Below are 19,822 nucleotides of genomic sequence, written 5' to 3'. Positions count from 1 at the left end.
TCAGAAATAAAGGTGTCTATCACTTCTTCAAGGTAAAAATACAACACACTTTTAAGGCATTCTAAGTGTCCCTCTCACTAGTATATTGTAACTCTAACAACATTTTTGTTGTTATTATTTGGCAAAGGAAAACTGTATGCTCAAGACAGATCCAAACCTCTAAGGCTGGGCTGTGGAATAGCACCAGAGTTTGTGTGTAGGGCTACATGCTACTTTTCCTTAAAAGAAGCATTTTATGAGGTTAAGAGTTTTCAAATACAAACTGTATAATGATCCCAAAAGACTGTTGCTCTCAAACAGTGTTGAAAGATTTTTGGACTTGGAAAGCAGTGTAATAATGTAAGTGCTACCATATAATAATGAAAACATTTTATTCTCTGCATTTCGATTCTTAAGATCCAAATCAACTGGTGAGTATAGGAGATCTGTGGCTGTAAAAATCTGCATAACCACACCAAAATTTAACTGTACAGAGCAAGACGAGGATTTTCGTCTTCAAGAAATACAGGTACCTGTGCGAGCTTCAGGTACCAGGGAACACATAAACTGGGAGCTCAGACTTTTTCATTGTGAGCTGGAAGAAGACCCCAGTCTCGAAAAGAAAACTAAGCAAGCAATGATATTTTTTTTTTTTAATTATTATTTTTTTCTTCTTCCCCCGAGGTAGCGTCCCGCTGCAGGGTTAAGCACCCGAGTGCCAACCTGTCGAGTGCCGCTGCACGGGGAGCCGCAGGGTCAGCCGCCGAATCCCGGCTGCAGGAGGCTCGGGGAGAGGTATCCGGCTTCCCTGCGCTCCGGGGCGGTACTCGCGGTGCCCGCCCGGTACCTGCGGGGCAGCGCGGGGCGGCGCGGAGCGAGGAGCGCCCGGGCGGGTCCCCGCGGTCGCCGCCGCCGCCCGCCCCGCCTTGCGTGGCCCGTGGGAGCGGGCCCGGGTGCCGGAGGCGGCGGGGAGGGCTGGGACGGGGCCCTGGCCAGGGGTTTCTCTCTCCCCCACCCCCTCCTCCCCTCGCCGCCGGTTCCCGTGAGGCTGCAAGTGCCGCCGCAGCAGCTGGGGGGCCGGCGGGGGATGCTGCTGCCGCCGCCCTGCCCAGCGCCGGAGTGAGGGCAGGAGCTGGTGGCGGCAGGAGCGGCCCCGGCGGCGGGACGAGGTGAGCGGGGCGCGGGCAGGTGGGTGCGCGCCGGGGATGGGGATGGGGATGGGGATGGGAGCGGGGCCGGGCGGGCAGCGCTCCCGCCGGGACCGGCCCGTCCGCGCTGGGGGCACACGGGGGAGCGGGGTCTGACGGGCGGGGAGCGCTTCACAGCCCAGGTCGGGCTTTGGGGTGCAGAAACTTGGAGAAGCAGAGCCCCTGTGGCCAGGCGGGGTGAGGGCGACGGGGAGCCGGGGGCACTCGAGGCTGAGCCCCGCCGGCCGTGCCAGGTGCAGACGTAACTCCACGGAGCGACCCCTCCGCCTCCCCTCCCCATATCTTGGGCAGGGTGGTTTTCTGATACATGTAGGATCAGGCGAAAGGAGAAGTTTCCGTAGAGCTCTGAGGTGTTTTCTCTGGCTCAAGTTATCTAGAAATAATATTGCGGGGAAGAAGAACAGTAATTCATAACAAAACTTTAAAGAGCAACAAGTTGTTTTACTGAAATCACACGCGCTGGGAAAAAAATCACCTCGCTGATCCTGATAGAAAGTGGCTAATAGCAGGACCTTGAAAACGGATTTATACCACAATTACGAGGTTTTGAAGCCTTAGCACTATTCCAAACAAACTTCACCATATGTCTAAAGAGAGTTTTTGAGAAGTCCTGAATTTGCTCTTAAAATCCTCACTTTTACATATGTTGATATAGGATATGATACTTAAAATTATTTCCATATTCGTTTGAAGTGTTTCCCTTTTTACTGTTTTTGTTTTTTGTTTTTTGGGTTTTTTTTCCGACTTGAAACAGGTGGTCCATTTTGCACCGCCTTCCTGCTCCCTCTCAGGCTCTACCCCCCAAAACCACTTCTGCCTTTCTGTGCAGCCATGATGCAAACTAGATTAACCTTGTTGGACACTCTGGGCTGGATTCAGAGGAGCAGAGGAGGGGGCTGGTAGCCCTATCTCCCAGCCATGGCCAGTGCAGTTCTCCTGTTTGGTCATGTATCATGGAGGAGAGTGACTTTGCAGACTTTTCCCGATTTCCCCTTTGAGTAGCGTCTCTATCACAGTTGGGACTTTTTTGCCTCCTACTCGAGTTTCACCATCCGGCGTAAATGTAGAGAGGATGCGCTGGGAGGGGCAAGGTCAGGGGAGTATCAGTGAGGCGTTGCTAAGGCTATTTCCCAGGCGCTGTAGTGTCCCTGAAAGTGCTTATGCTAATTGTGGAAATTAGAGACCTTAACTCCTGTTCTTGATTTAGTCTGAGGCTGGGCAGTTGTGCACTTTTTTCAACTTACTGTTCTATGCCTCGCCCCTCACCAGACTGCAGGACTAAGCTCTCTTTGCAATGAGAAATAGAAGTTTCAGCCCCAAGAACCAAATCTGTTTCTGTGCTCTGTGCATTCACTGGGATCTGGCCATCGATCCCTGTGTTGTGAAGACCAAATCTTTTCTAGCTTTAAGAGTGGAAAAATTAGTAAATTAGTTGGATGATTACTGGGAATGTGTATAACTGAGCAGTGGTGATGGCTGTTCAGAAGAAATGCTATTCCAAAATCTAGTTAGCATTTAATTAATGTAATTGAAGCTGTTGAAATGTAATTATTTTTAAAGAGGATTGATTATGGCAGGTTAGTGACTAGAAACCATACAAAGCATCCCAAAGTAATTTCTTTTGTTCTAGGACAGAACAAAGCTGATGTTTGGAGACATCTATAACATTATTAGGGTGATCCTAACTCCGTGCCCAAGTGTGTGTCAAATCTCATTACAGTATTTGACACCAAACTGTTCTAACTTTAACTTCTCAGAAAGGCTAGTGATAGAGTGGATGACATGCAGGCAAAATTCTGACATCATTCTCAAAGTGTCAATAGACCAATATTGACAGAAAAGGTTGAACAGCTACCTCCTGTTTTAAACCTTATGGCTCAGTGGGAGAATTCAGATCCCAGGTCTGTCAGCCTGACACCCTTTCTACCATTCTCAAACTTTAATATTTTCTAGGTATTTGATAAGATTATTGGGATTATCTTCTGAATTATGAGCAGAAATGTCGAGTGAGACAAGGGGACCTTTTCAATTCATTCTCATTCCATCTGCATGTTGGTTGCAAGCTGTTGCATCTATTGTTGCTTGCAAAGAACCTCTTCTGCATAAATTGACAGCCTTTCTCAGTCACTTATTAACTGCAAGAGTGCAGAATTCTTTACCTGCACTAATTTGTGCGAACGATTTTGCAAACATTATTGACACCAAGTAGACTGAGGGAGGACATTGACAGAGAGGTGGTAGCTTTCGTACCAGAATTTTCTCTGCTGATGTTTCAAGGCTAAATCCATGTAAGGATTTTTTTTTTTTTTTTTTTTTTTTTTTCAGCTGAGAAAGTTAGGTGAGATGAACTGCCCAGCTCACAAAACATGAGAGATTATAATCTCTTCATGCCTACATGAAATGATGGTGAAGGCAACACGATTTAGTGATTCAGTTGTAAGGACCATTCCAGAATCTGTTCTGGGCTTGGACACTGACCTCAGACAAACCATTTTCTTTCAGTTTTCTGGTTTCAAAAAAGTGAGGATAAGAGCTGTACTTCACAGAGTCTTGTTAGAAATACCTTTGTTAGAAACAGAGGTTTCTAAAGCTGTAATTTCTATGCAAAAAATATTGCACTGTTTTATGGTATGGCTGACATATGAGAACAGGCAAAGCAGAGGGATTCAAAAGTATCTGGTCATTTTTCCTTCCATTTTCAGGATGATTCAACTGATTGTTGTGGTGCATAGGGTTGGTTGACCACTTCTCTGATCTGCAGCCTTCATGTGGTCCTTATAACTACAACCCCTGGTCTGAAACCAGCTTTGCTGATCTAAATCCATTTTGGAGCTGGAGGGAAAACTTTATGCTACAGAAATTTTAATTTTTATTTATTAATAGTTAATTTGAGGCACTTGGGGCTGGCATATTAACCTGCCTCTGCCTCCATTGCCTAGAATAGACACTACTTGGTGTTGAATACTTGGGTGGATGAGATACAGAACAACTGGGTGAGTGTCTGATGTGGGTAAAGCAGTTAGTAAATGCCTGGGTCGTGATTTTTGATTCTTGAAAAATACTGGAGGGGAAGGAAGGGGAAGAAGATGTTAAAACCCAGTTGTGACGTTGCAGATATAAATATGCAACATTCTCTTGAGGAGAAAGTGAGGGCCACTGTGCTGTGTCCTCAGTTTGGAGACAGATTTGAGCCAGTGCTCCTCTGGAGTTGTCAGAATGCAAGTACTTGTGGTTAGTGATGGCACTGCGTGTGTTACAGTGACCATTCCAACACAGTGCACAGGGATTGGGCATCTGTGATGACACGCACAAAGAGAAGAAAAGGAAGACAGAGAAAAGAAAGAAGGATGGGAAAGGGAAAAGAAACAGTAGGCAAGGGTGGCAATGATCCTAGCAAAGGGAACATTTTCCAGTAAGCGGTTCTGAATGTGATGTAAAAAATAACAACTGAAAGTTTTATTTTACTACACAGAGCCCAAATTCTTCCTTTGATCTCTGTACAAGCTTCCTTTTGGCATCTGTGGGAGATCAGTGGAGAGTGAGGAGTCTTGAATTTATGATGCAGCCTGTAGCCAGTCATGAAATGGAATTTAGTCCTCTCAAAAAATGATTACATAGCTGTGAGTCAGTCAGAAGGTATGGTTCTGAAATAAATGATAAAAGTCAGTCAACACAAAGAATAGTAGGTAAGTTATGTGAATACTCTGATCATGGCAGCTAAACTGTTGACATCAGTTTAAAAAAGTTACCTTGGTGCCCATGCTAGTATCTACAGGAATTTCTTGATGGGCTTATTTTTCTTTTCTATAATAGTTTGCACAAATACACTATTTTTGAGATTTGTGACAGTATCACCATCTAAAACCAGATATTTCATCTTAATAAGTTAGAAACACAATAAGTGACCTCTAATAAGTAACAATAAAATCATTACTACACTTTCTTAAATTATGGGATCCATTTAGAAATTTTTCTTAATTAAATTTTCTACTTGAAAATAGTAATTGGGAGCTTTAAAAGATAGATAGCCGATGTATCAACCTGTCAGAGCAAACCAAATACACAGGAAATAATTAAATTTACAGTTGATTTCAGGATTTTTTTCAGATGATTAGCATGAATAATCAACATATATATAGGTTTACTAATTTAGAGAAAGATCATTTTTTCTTTAAAGAATTTGACCTTCGATGCTTCTCTTGGCCTATTGGACTGCTGATATTCTTGGACACTTGTTATCTTGAATTAAAACATTGAGAAACTAGGGGTTTGGGGGTTCTTTTCATACGTACTATGAGAAGCAGAACATTTAGGAGCAACTCAAAGTAAAATCTGATGTTGAAGCGTTGCTAGAAATCATTCCTGCTGTAAGCAGCTCAGCCTTCAGTCAGTGAGGCCTTCCAGCACCACTGCACTGTTCAGAGTCTGCTGGGCTTTGCAAGCAGTGGGGCTCCTGACCTGATCCTTGTCTTCACTTAGGAGAACATGTTATAAACCAGAATAGTCATCTACAGTGTGCTCTGCAAACAGAAAAGAAAACTGGTCCCTGCCACAGAGTGCTGAAGTAGTCTTAGGCAGATTAGGTTAAGGAGATGAAAGATTCTTCATCTTTCAATTTCTTGTCTTCTCAAGACAGAGCTTAACAGATGCTGTCCTTCCCCCCAAGATGTACTATCTAACTTCTATTGTCTGCTTTCTGTCCTCTGTGCTTTCTTTTTACCTTGTAGCCCTAATCTTCCTGAAAAGGAAGACATTCATTCCCTATTCCTGTTTTTCTACCCTCCTGCTCACTCATGGCCTGGCACCATTAATAAAGCTTTACTCGTGAAGTTTGTTTAAGAGCTGCCTGTGTAAAGGAACATTCCTAAAGACTGTTGAATGAATGTAATACTGTGGGGGGTTTCCTCTGGCCCCATTATTCCTGGCTCCTCTAGTACCAACTAGACATGGAAGCATAAGGGTTGGAAACAGACAGATTGTTCCAGTGAATGCAACAGATACATGTCTCTCATACTTGCTGTTAGCATCAAAGTGTCCACCAAACTCAGGAGGTCCATGGAACCATCCACTCATGGCTGTGTTCACATGGGCCATTGCATAAAACTCCACAGTGACAAGGGGAAAGGGAGATTGAGGTCTGATGATGGAGTTCATCAGTGAATTTACAGGTTAGGGACCTGGGTGTCACACAGTTTTGTTTGCACCCCTTCATCTTCCCAGAAAGATTCAGGTACCTTTAAAATTTTCAGTGAGTACCATTTCAGGTGCACAGAGTAGATCTTTTGCAGGTCCTGTGTCACCTCTGCCAGATGCTGCAGTTGTCTCTGATATTCTAGCAAGACACAGTGCAGGCAAGTTTAAATGTCTGGACTAGTGCCTCAACAGTAGGTGCTTGTGGAAGGGATTTTTTTCCTTATTTCCATCTTCTTCCACTTTTCACCTCACTGCTGTCTTTGCTACACACAAGGCACATTTTTGCTCAGTTCTTTGACACTGCTTGAAACCCTTTTGTGGGAAGCCATGACTGAATGGGTCCACATGCACTACACTCAGTCTGCTATGGTAGTTGCTTCCAAGATGACCAATTTAGCTCAATACATTTTTAAATATTTTGAATGTATCATAACTGGTACTCTCCAGGACCTTTTGACTAACCCTGGGCAAGCCAGCTGTCCAAGCCCTGCAACAAAGATCCAGTTTTCAGATCTCTCTCAGAACATGGTCTACATTTAGCCTTTGAGGAGAAATTTAACTAAGCTATACCCAGACAACACCAAGCAGTATGCTCTACACTAGATGCAATTCTTTCTGTATGAGTGTTCTGTAAGTATTTTGAATTGTGGAGGTAGTTCCTTACAGGAACTTTGTGTTGGGAAGACAACAATCTGCTCAAAGGACAACTAATCTATGCCACATATAAATCCCACAGATATTTTATGCCTTCTGCATAGTCATATATTTTGTAAGACTGTCATATTCTTGCACAAATTATAAAATGTCATACCCCGCTGATGAATTTCCTCCATTTAGTGGCCTTCAGTATGGGAAAAACACATAGATTTATAAACCAAGCTGTAATACTAAATCTTCTGCTGTCTGTGTTTATTTCAGGGAGCCTGCCTATAGTCCTTATCTCACCTTAGGGAGGCAACTGTAATTCTCCTGGTTTATGTATTAGAGATTGAAGGGGCTGGATCCAGTTATTGAGTGACAAACTGAGTATAAAAGTCTGGTTTCTAAAGAACAGAAATAGGTTCCCCTTTTTGTGCCACAATGTCTTTTCAGTACATTACTTCACATGATGTCCTTGTCTAAAGCATTGTAATTAGGTTACAAACATAAATATCATCAGTGATGTGTGAATATATATGCATGTATAAACATGAATTCTTCATATCGTTTAGACTTCTGTCTTTAACAAACACATTGATAGCATATTGTGTTTCTTTTACTTCCCAGCATAGTCCTGAGTTGAGTAATTTCAGCTGCTAGCTAGGGTACAATTACTGCTGCTTTCATTTCTTAAGAAGCAGTATTTACATAGTTAATGGTCTCTGATGTGTCATGTCCATTTTCTTACCAAAGCCTTCGAAAGCATCAGTCAGTCAGAAAGCTGAGCTTAATCTTCAGCAGGCCTTTACCCTCCCTCCTCCACAGTTAGATCACATACTTTGAATACTCTGCCTGGGAACTTGCAGCTGAAAGATATGAGCAGTGTCTGTCCATGAAGTGGTGCAGGATGCGCAGTGTCATTCTACTGGCTTGCAGAGACGAGATCCCAGTCCTCCAGGCTTAAGTAGCAGTTGGATGACACTTCTGGGGGTGGAAAATTCTTTGTGGCTTAAGAGGATGATAAGTATCTCAAGAACGGTTTGAGGACCTGAGCTTTAGCTCCTCAGTGTTAGTACCTGCAACCTCTTCCTCTTCTGGAGCTTCTGCAACACTTGCTCCATTTGTTTTACTCTACTTAAGCACTGAAGTTTTGGTTCACAGCCGTGAAAGGCAGAGGTGTTTAGTTTAAAAAGTTCAAATGAAACCACGTGGTGTCTGATCACCAAAGTCACAGGTACTTTTTTGCTAAGATTGTGCTCTGACCGTGGGTGCATCAGGAACTCTGTGGGTGGAATCTGACACAGGCATGGTCAGTCACCATATACTGGAAATAGCCAGAATGAAGCAGATTAAGTATTTGGTAGTGGTTTTGCTTTAGTTATTTTCACTGCTTCCATAGAGTCTATTTCAGTTTTCAGTTGGTAAAATGAGGCATTGTATGAAGGACAAGAAAAACTAGACACTCTTAATGGAAAGGAACTCAGTACAATCAGAAATATCCATATGTTCTGGTCGTTGTCATACGTGAACAACATGGAGAGAAGTGCAGTGGTTCTCTGTGCTGTTAGATTTCCTGTGTGCAGTGATAGAGCTGAAGGTATGAGTGTAGGAGCCTGGATCCAGCCATTTTCCCCTACTTGTCAAGCTGGAATTGCTTCAGCTGAAGTAGGACATGTCTGATGTTTTATCATCAGCACCACAGTTGGCAGCGCAGTGCATCGAGAGATGCTGGAGGGTTAACACTGATACCAACAGCAGTGAGAGGGTCTGGAGTACATGGGGACACCTGACAGGAGGCAGCAGTGGGGTGGGAATTGAGGCAGACAGAGAGCTGGCACTGTCTGCTGTCTTACAGACTTGCCTAAGGGAAAAGTGGGAGGAACATCATCTGTGTTAGAGTGAACAGGGTCAACAAGGTGAAACAGGGGACTGTGAGGCTAAGTGCTCCCTGTTTGTTGTTTGTATGAGGATGCATTTTTTTTCCTGTATAATGGTTGTTTTCTTTCTCCCCTAATAACTTATTTCTTGCATTGTACATCAAAATGTATTTGTAGAAATAGACTTATTGCCTGCTACTGACACTGAGGTATAGCACTTAATTTTTCTTGATTCTAGGTGAGCACTATTGCTAGTTATAGCTAAAGATGATCATATTTCTAAGAACCTTTATGTTGGTGACAGTGCCTGGCAGAGGACACTGAAAATACCAATTACAATCCTGCGAGAAGAGACCATTGACAAAGATTATTATAGAGGAACAGATTCTTTTAATGCCACTATATCAAAAGAGTGTAAATTACTCTGAAAATGCTTGTTTCATGAAACTTCTAGAGTTTTGCCAAAATGTCTTTCCTACAAGCAATGCCATGACATTGTTAATATTCACAGATTTTTAAGTGAAAATCATATTCTGGGAGGGGATTTGTAGCAGTCTCATTTTCTTACTCAATATGTCCTTTGTGATGTTTATCAGGGCAATAGCTGCAATTACTAAAGTCTAAAACAAAGCTTGGTGCTAATTTCTATTAACATTTCTATTAACATTGCAGAACAGGCAGAGCTGACACAACAATTTGTATCCTCTCTCTTTGTGTACCTTGCCCAAAGAATTACTGACGTGTAACTGAGAATTGTTGACAGTTGTGCCAACGACCTGGGGGATGCAGAAGACTGTAGGTGACACTGAGGGTGTAGTTTGTCATTGCAATTTCCTTTTGCTGTTAGTAATTTGCAAACTGGCAGGTAGGTTCGAAGGGATGTCCATTAAAAACAGTAACATCTTGTAAATTATAAGGAGTACACTTGCACGCAACACATGTGGACTATTAAGATTTTGTTATTATAGGCAGTATTTGAAACAACCCTACATTATATGGCCTTGCTTGAAAGGTTTTTTTGTAGTAAATCAAAACACATTGAAATACCTGTCTTAGAAAGAGGAAAGGTTGTCTTGATAGAGTTTTAAACATACAATTCCCGACAGTAAAAATGTTGACAACAGCTTGGCATTGCGGTACTGTGTTTCATCCAAAGATCTGAAAGAGCTTTTAAAAACGTCTAATTGCAGTGTAACGACTTCCCATTTTGTATCAAGGATTATTAAGGGAGAAAAAATGCACAACTGTAATTTTCAGGTTAAGATTTCTATTGTTGGATACTTACACTCATTTTCATGTCCCTGATCTAAATATAGGTTTAGATGGCAACTTACATTCAATTTTGAAAAATTATCTGATTTTCAGGCCCAGAGATTGAAAGGGGGAATTTTTGATAAGCATATGAAACATATAAAAGCCTAAATATTTTGTTTCTCACTGGGATTCATCTTTTTTTCTTCTTTGATGGTTTGTCTCTGGCTTTAGACAGTAATTGGCAGTTAATGTATCTCTGTGATGTTCATACTAATATTACACCCCTTCTTCAGAAGCAAAGCACTAAAAATTATTCAGGTATCTAATAACCCTACAACTAGGAAGGAAAGAGAGTTCATAATTTTTAGTTAAGCATGTAATGCAGCAGTGCTGCTGTGTACCTAACAATGCACATGTCCTCCCTAGGTTAAGTATTTTTGACGAGCAAGAGCTCACATCCTATTGGGGAAAGGGATTATGAGACCTATATCTCTTAATTAAGAGAACATGATTTCACTAAAAGAGCTGGCAGTAGCGTTTGATAACTCAGGGCTCTCATCTTTTCCTTTCAGTGCTGTGGGCTGATAGAAATTGAACACAATGACCTGTGGGATCACAGAATTGTTTGGGTTGAAAGAAGGCTTAAAGATCATTCCATTCCAACCTCCCTGCCATGGATAGGGACACCTTCCATCAGACCAGGTTTCTCAGACCCTATCCAGCCTGGCCTCAAATACTTCCAGTGATGGAGCATCCCATCAGCTTTTCTGGGAAACCTGTTCCATTGTCTCACTACCCTCACAGGGAAAAATTTTTCCCTAGTATCTAATCTAAACTTCTTTTAGTTTAACACCATCAGCTCTCGTATGGTCATTACATCCCCTTGTAAAAAGTCCCTCTTCAGCTGTTTTGTAGCCCTTTTTTTACTGTAAGGCTCTCATATGGTGTCCCTCAAACTTCCCTTTTCCAGGCTTATGTCAGAGGCCCCCAGAGCTGGATGCAGCAGTCCAGGTGGAGTCTCATGAATGTGGAGTAGAGAGAGAGAATCACCTCCCTTGACCTGGTGGCCAGCCAGGATGTGGTTGGTTTTATGGGCTGGAAGTGCACATTGCTGGGTTATGTCAGTCTTTCCATCCACCAACACCCCAAGGTCTCCTTGAGCTGCTCTCAGTTGCCTTGCCTGTGGTCTCTGCCTATCTTGCCTGTATACTTAGCCCAGTTTAAACTAAAGTGCTCTAAGTTAATATTATGGCATTGTTTCATCCAAAATAGTTCACAGAGCAGAGTTTTTCAGTTGAGCTGTTTCTGAAATCCAGAGACGTATTGCCTTGGTACCAGCCAGGTCATTTAATGTTTCCCGTGCCTCGGGAAAACACCTGTGAGAATTAAAATTCACCTTCTCTCCGTGGTCCTCAGTTATCAAATACCCTGCTGGAACCACAGGCAAGTGGGTGATAGAGCAGTCCTGTAGCTATACCGTGGCATGCAGGGCTGGGGCTGGCCTCTCTTGTGTTACTAGATTTGGACAACTGCAAGAATGACATAAAGCTATTTTTGTTTCACCTTTGCTGGTCTTATGCCAAGAACAGTTGGAGAACCTTGACGTGACTTGTGCAGCAGCATTTACTTCTGTGTAATTGTTTGCTGCAGCACAAAGTCTCTTCTCAGTCAACTGTTTAAACTATGGGTGGTAACAGATGCTTAGATTCATTGCTTTCTGCTATCTTTAATTTTTATTAATAAAGCAATAAAATCCTTATCTGCATTGATAGTATAAATTGTAAAGACGCCAAAAAAATAAACTTCTCTCCCACAGTTTATTTCATTTGTAAAGCCCTCTGCAGGCCTGACATCTGTTTAACATGGTGTATGTTTACAGTACAATTTAAATGGTTAAGAGTAATAATTACATTTAAAAATATACGGATGTCCTCATTCTGAACAAAATTCATAACTATATCAGATTGAAAACCTTATCCCAATTCTTACTATACCTCTGTTTTTCCTAAATGCTTAGAGAAAGAGGATCTTGTGGTTCTTCTGCAGATTGAAAACTGAGCTGTCCTTCTTACACTATCTTCTTGGACCATTTCCTCAGAAATATTCTGCATGCTCCATGACTCTACATCAATACATATAAAACTACAGTTAACAGCTGCTTGACATGATATTATTCTAGGAATACTCTATGACTGTGTAAACAGAGATTGTGTGATAAAATGAATCTCAATTGAAAAATCAAAAGGTCATTCTCGTTCATTCTATACTGAGATGAAAAATGAAAAAAAATGGATGAATAGAGCAGTGAAGACTTGAGTTCATGTTGTGAAGCTGAGCTAGTTATTTCTTCAGTTCTGTCCTAGGTCATGTGTTTCCATGACAGAAGTTATTTCAACTCATTTATATAAAATAGCAAAATAACCATTCAGGTTCAGTTGTACTTTGAGGAAAAACTCCTGCTCCCTGGCCACAGTGTGATTTAATCATGCATAAGTAATCAGGTAATTACAAAAGAAATACAGGTAAAATTGAAAGCAGGTTCTGAAATTTTAATTTGCTTTACACAGATTTTAATATTTGTTTAGAAATTTGTATTGGGAATCAATTTAGTTTGCAGTTCTTCAAGTAATATTAGCTATTCCATGGTCTTAAATTGTTAGTAGTTTGGAAATCAGAAAGCATGTGCATGACTGTTGGATTCTTTTAAGATCACACAATATCAAGAGAAAGGAAGCTCATCAAGTGTTATTTGTCTGGACATCTCTTTTGCACTCAAAAATTAGAGCAGAGTTTGAACCTTTGTTCAAAGCTACATCCTCTTTTAATCCAGCTCCTGGCTTCTGGGGTTGTGCATTTTCCATGCATTTCCTGTTGTCATACCTTCCCACACTGCAAGTTTGATTTGATCCTCCTGCTGTGTGCTCTGACCATTGGCAAAGCATGTTTGGAGGTATATGCTCTGCAAGTGAGATATGTGTTCTTCAGCCCAGGTTAAAACCCCAATTTTTGAGACCTGAGCCAGGCATCTGAGCAGACTGCCAGCATGTTCACAAACAAAACAGCAGATGCTTGTGTTTCTCTGTGAATAGGGGAGAGGAGACTGAGGATGTTGTGGATTATACTGCTCCAAAGATGAAATGAGAGTAGGATTTGACAGAGAATCTGAAATTACGTAAATTAAGTCGTGGGAGCATATAAAACTTATATAGAGAATTTGTTACTTTCAGGTAATTTCTTAATTTCAATCATTGTAGCTGTGTTTATTCAGTAACGTGTTTTGCAGGAGCTCTCCTGGAAATAGATCTATATTTAAAGGTCTACATATTTATAGGTCTATATAAGACATTGTGGCTTAGGGAAAGCTGATCTAACTGCAATGATTGATCCATTTCAACATATGTCAAATGCATTAACAGTAAATTGCGCTTAAACAGAAACTTATCTCAAGGCCTGAACCTTTTAAGGTGATGCACCTATGTAACCATACTGGTTTGGAATCTCTGCCCCTTGCAAATGAGACATTGGGGGTTTTTCCATAAAAACAGTGTTGTTTTAAAGCTGCAAGTTCTGTTGGGCTGCCATGATGCAAACTTTATTCAACATGGCTAGATTCCAGAAGATGCAGCAAAGTTGATAGGAACAGCTAGGTTGATAGCATATAGACTGACAAACACACGAAGACACACTGATGGGTTTATGTGTTTCTAAATACACAAATACATGAAATACCTGAGTATAAATGTATTTTATAAATTCAGAAATATTAATCACCCAAATACAAAAATATGAGCAATGGTGGTGTCTGATTCATAGTTCTCAGTAGAAGGTATCATGACAAACACCCATGGTAAGGACAATTGGCTGAAAAGTTGCTCACCTTTGAGAAAGGAGGAGTTGGACTTGGGTTCCTGAATCTCAGCATAGCAGTCCTCATTTTTTGTCTTCTGAGTACAGTTTGAGCATTGACTCTTCCTGATGGTCTTAACATATGTGGAGTAATATGGTTGGGAAACTTACCCAGGTGCATCCTTCAGTCAGGACAGACTGAAGACAGAAAATCAGTGTGGATTTTTAAATACACCCTTGATATGTATGTCAGAAAAATTTAAACACCAGTGAAAATTTACTGGCCCAAGAATACAGCAGGCTTGCAAAAATGGGTTTTTAAAAAGTGATGATGTAAGAATATATGTAAGTCTTAGCAGTAAGAATATTCATTGCTAATGATGACAGTTACTGATAGTAACATGAAGTCCTTTTGCCTCAGTGCTTAAAAAACTTAAAATTGTTGGAGAGGATGGTAGGACCTGAGGTGGGAGGTTAACTATCCCAGGTCATTGTCTCCTGTTCTGAAATGAGCAGTGATGATTTCTGCTGGAGAGAGGGAACCTCAGAAAATTATAGGTAGGTGAGAGTACATTCTTTTTTTTCGGTGTCTGTACATAAATTTTGGTGTACATTGTAATACTAAGATGCTACTAATAAAAGTAATACATTCTCGTAGTTGTTACCTCTTAAAAATCTCTCTCTAAAATAAAAAATAGAATTTTTCTTTCTGTCTCATCAGAAAGCTCTTTTCTGTTTTCCTCTAAACTCTGAAGACAAGATCCCTTGATACTGATGTTCCAGACAGAGCTATTAGATCTGAGCCTCCAGACAGAGAAATTGAATTTACAGGCTTGATGTTGTAAGGCTTCAAAGAGCCGAAGGGGTGGAGAGAGACTGGCATGAAATAGTACAGTCTTCTCGGTTTCACTTTTGGGAAATTAAATAAACATTTAGAAATAAAATCATGAAAGCATTTTTTTAAAATTAGATGTGTAAGCATTAGCTGTTCATTACATTCTCCCACTTGCAAACAAATTGTAGCAAAATATCATTTGTCTTCCAAGAGTGTGGTGGCAAGGATTAATTTAATGTTTGTTAAGAAGTCTTAGATCCGTGGAGAGAGGCTATGAGAGGTGTACACAGATCATTATCATAATTTTATATATAATAATATTGTGTTCTTTCATTTTGCTGAGGAGCAATTATTCAGTCTCAACGTCCTCCATCCTCCACAAAAGTGGTCACAGCTAATTGTTATCTATTTATTGGTTAGGGAAGCAGAGATTTCTTTTGCTGCATTCAAAGTTGCACAAGAAGTAAATGACTGAGCAAGAAATGAAGGTGGCAAGAAATTAGGCATATGCAGTGAACAGTTGATTTCTTGCTGATGTAGTTGTTTACTGAAGTGCCTCCTATTACTGTTTTCTTAGCAGTGTTTCTGTAGCTAATGGGTTTAACTCTGAAAGAGGTTACAAATGCTAATGGTAGTTTTGTACTCTCCTTGATTCCTTGCAGAAGGACCCAGAGGGGGGTGCTTTGTTTTATTTGAAATTGTTGCCTTCAGCTTTGTATATTTGTAGATAGCGAAAGAGGGGAATATGCCGTCTTCTGAAATTTTAGGAGCAGCTTGCCTTAACCCTTTGTAATTTGGAAAGGTGATATCATGGAGTCTCTAGAAAGCCTCTTTAAGAATATTGCCTGACATAATCAAGGTAATGAACAACAAAAAGTTTGAATGATTTGATTAAAAATTATTGTTCCCATAACAAAGTGACTTTGTAATGTTTGCTGCCTTGACTGTTGTGGTGGTGCTTTTTTACTGCAAGTCTGCTGTTTTAATAGAGTTTTCTAGATTACAGAAATCCAGATTTGCTGAAGTGTGTTTCTGTGGTACACCTTAGGTTTGTCTTTTCAATAGTGGGAAGGGAAATCCATTGATAGGTTAATTTTAAGAGTATTCCCTTTCACCTTGTAACATATTGCTCTTTGGATGGCTGCAGATCTGGTAGGTTTGGTCTTAACAAGGGCACATTTTGACCACTGAATCTGTACAGTTAAAAGCAAGACAAAGTCAGACCACTTTAGTGAGGGTTTAAGAATGCATTTCCAAGTTCAGCATTTGCTTTTCCCTTTGTGAGTGTGGGCAGCTCTCTAAAAAGTGAGATATCAATGAAATAACCTCTTGCTCATCTGTATCTATTCTCCTTTTGAGGCCTTGTCTTTGCTCTCTTCAGTGTGTAAGTCAAAACAAGGCATCACAGCATTGCTAACACTGCAGGTTTAGCATGCTATCTGAACATCAAGCCAGGTTTGTTCTGCTTCACTACAGTAGCACCCACAGGAAAAGGGCTCTAGATCTGGAAGTTATCAGGGTTTTTTGTTTATGCTTGAGACAAGTATACATGTGACCTAGACTTCAACTTTTACTGTGCTGACACTATAGGAAACACTTTCCTTGTCAGTAAGCTGATCTGTCAACACCAGAAGTAGTTCTAACTAGTGGCTACTTTTTAGCTGATTTTCTGGTCATTTTGGTTACATGGACTCTAGGAGAATTGTCCTGAACACCTGAAACATCTAGATGGAGGAATTCCTCAATAATTAATTTTAGATGATCTGCAGCAGAATTCAGTAACACGTTGTTCTCATTTTATGACAGTGGTACATGTACAGCACCGTCTATGCACAGTGCCTCTCCTTATGCCCTGAGGCTTGTGTTGTGTCCTGAGGAGCTCTCAATACAGCTGTTGTGAGACATACAACATCACATATACCCTTCCCTTCCCAAAACACTATGCATGCCTTCTGCCCCATGTTGACTTAGGAGAATCAAGCCTCTGAGTCATGCAGTGATTGTATCCCTTGAAAAAATATGTCCTTTTTTTATTCTAAGATCTTGCAAGTCTATTAAATCTCTGGGTTTAAGTTTGTTACTTGCATCTCCCTGTACAAGTCTAGGGAGATAAGAAGAGAAAACAGTGAGTTGGTTGCACTTGGGATTCTCGCCAGTCTTTGTGGGATGGAAAATTCCTTCCTAATTCCATATCTGACTTTAAATTTGACCCTCAGCATGTGAGCAAGTTAGACCAACATACGCACTTAAGAAAAAATAGATCCTTTGTGTCCTAGCAGGACACTGGTGCAACTTTTTCAGGGTCTCAGTCTAGCTGCTGCCAATCAGTGAAGCTTTGTCTTCCTTCAAGCATCCTAGAGCGTGTGGGTAAATTGGGCATCACAAAAAAGAGCAATCCTCTCCCTCCTGCAGGCTGTCCACAGAAGCCTTGAAACATGAGATTGAGTTATGGAGTTATTTCAATGCAGAGCCACGAGGAAGATGAGTATGTGGAGCACAGCACAGAAAATCACTGGTGCCCAGGAGAGAGTTTAGTTTTGTACATGCCAACATTAGTGATCAATCATACATTAAAACTGTCTTCTTCACTTTTGTGTTCATATCAGCTTTTAACAAAACGCGGCTTCATTTTACAATCTAGGACTGATCAAAAAATATGGAATAGATTCAGAATGAGATTGATCTCTGAGTGATGTCTTTATAAAATGCTCCTTTCACTGATACCATCCCTTAAATGAAACTTTTAAGATCTATCCATAGACTAGTTTTGAATATATTAATTGCAACTTTTAATCTGGTCAATCATATACCTTGGACATGTCCATGTTGTGCTCTATATAGTTGTCTTTATCTAGTTCATAATTTCATAAAAAAGTACAGTGGAGGCTTTTAAAAATATTTTTCAAATTAATAATATTTTATCCTCATTGATTTTTAGCAAGACTGCTGGCTTAACTCATTACATTATTGTACCCAGACTGATATTGGGGTATGGTGCCTATAATTTCCTGGGCCTTCCTTCTTTAGTAGTTATTTAATAACTGCATACACTTGCAGTTCTCTAACCCTTTGAAATTTTCCCATTTTTCCATGAGTTGCTCAGTATCAACACCAGTGATTCGGAGAACTCCTTATTTAGTTTATGTTAGACTCCAGGCCTGTTGATTTGAAAACATTTAATTTTAGCAGATCTCGTCTCACATCTCCTTTTATTACCTACGGTGAATTTTGTTGGGCTGACGTAATATGGGATGATACTTTCTACAGCTTCATTCCAAGGACAAAACAATGTGCGAAGGACAAAATGTTTATTCGATATTTCCGCCTTTTTTGGATTGTCATTTGCAGTTTTATCACCCGCATATAGCAATGGGCTCGTGGCCAGTCTCGGGCACATTTTATATTTACAAAAATATCATTTTTGCTTCTTTATCTCTGTTAACTATTTAGTACTTCCTTGATCTTCTAAACCTCCCTCATAAATTCCCTGCATATTTAGAATCTTAGCTTTTATTAATGGTTTTTACTTTCCCCTTTCTTCAATATTACAAATAAGTGGTTTTTAGTATTTTTATTGCCAACTTTTTTTTTCAGACTGCTTCTGGTTTCATGTGAATATTTTTGTGCCTGGAGGTGCATTTTTGGTCCATGATTGGATAAGCTTAACACTTTAATTTACATTTCCCATTTGATTTTACACTACCAGTCAGTGGGAATGAAGATTGTTAAAGTTTGTCCTGTTTAAAGCTCCAAGCCTGGTTGAAACCAGCCCCTTCTTACTGGCTGATGCCACATTCTGCTTGAATATCGTAATTGTAACCACATCACCAGTATTGGTACCCAGGCAATTACCAGGTGCAGGCAAACACTAAAAATTTTTAGTCCATTAAAAACAATTCTGTGGCTTAGCTGATTGAGCTCCCACAGGGAAATTTTTATGCTACCACTGGGGCACTGAGAAACTTAAAAATCATCTTTGCTGGCCACTTGATGGGTTCAGCAATTCCCCCCCAACACATTTTTTTCAAGTTAGCAAGGAAATCGTAATAAGAAGCAGGCAGGAAACGTGAGTAAAAGGTTATTAGAAACAATTCCAGTGACTTTCCCAAAAGAAGCATGAGAGGTTGCCTGAAAATCCTTGAGTTCCTTTTCCTCCCACTGGCTGTTCGTGCTTGCTCCATGCTGTTTGCTGGACCTGCTGTTGTGTTGATGGAAATGTTTATAGGGCTATGCTGTAAATAAGAGCACCAAGACCCAATCAGATTTTTGAAGTGTTACCAGTGAGGATGTCTTCTGATTTACAGCAGGATCCTCTAGAACTTTTATCAGCCAAATATCTATTCTTGAAAGTTTTAATACGAGACATGAATAAAACACATGATATTTTGTACCAGTCCCCGAGGCAGAGAACTAAAATAGATATAGGTTGTCCTTTACATGATGGCAAATATGGAGCACTTTTGTGACTTCCATGCTGGATGGGCAATTTTGGCTCCAGCTTAAGAAGATTCAACTCACAGATAATGTAGGACTCCCACTCAGAGAGGAAAGGGAGGAAACAAAGTCAGGTAAATAGCTGGGATCTTGTTGAGCGTGATGAGAGCTCATATAAAAAAGACCATCCAAAGGGAAGCCTGTCCTTTCCACTGTGAAATAAATTTTTTGGTTTATCACTTTAGGTGAAGGGGAATCTGGTTCATCCCCTGGTCTTGCACTCTTCTTGTTGCTGAAGAACATATCCCTAAAGAAAGAGGTTCTTCACCTTTTGAAACTTATAAAAGAGTCTATATTTCTTTCTCTTTTTCTGATATTTTTTGAGGCAAGGGGTAGCATTTTATTCTTTGAGTGGTTTATGGCATGCCAGGAAAAAAAAATGAATTATTCAAAAGAGGATAGGATGGCTTTTTTGGGTAGGTAGCAAGATTCCTCCCAGGAGAGGAGAAAGTATGGCTGAGAAATGGTGAATGGACATTTGGATAGTGGTATGAGCT

General features: G+C 40.6%; 1 protein-coding gene across 2 annotated transcripts in view; it reads left to right on the top strand.

Moving 5' to 3' along the window:
- The first annotated feature begins 1,088 nt into the window (after positions 1-1,088).
- CASR (calcium sensing receptor) overlaps positions 1,089-19,822 on the top strand; it is a 74,898-nt gene continuing 56,164 nt past the window's right edge. Inside the window, exon 1 of one of the 2 annotated variants that reach the window (XM_083883631.1) lies at positions 1,089-1,148. The gene's annotated coding sequence lies outside the window, so the exon portion shown is untranslated. Of the gene's footprint in view, positions 1,168-19,822 lie in introns of both variants that reach the window. The other variant, XM_083883632.1, reaches the window with a different exon arrangement.

The sequence above is a fragment of the Zosterops lateralis genome (genome assembly GCF_965231275.1).
Source record: "Zosterops lateralis genome assembly, chromosome: 2".
NCBI lineage: Eukaryota > Metazoa > Chordata > Aves > Passeriformes > Zosteropidae > Zosterops > Zosterops lateralis.
This window is presented reverse-complemented; position numbering and strand designations above follow the sequence as displayed.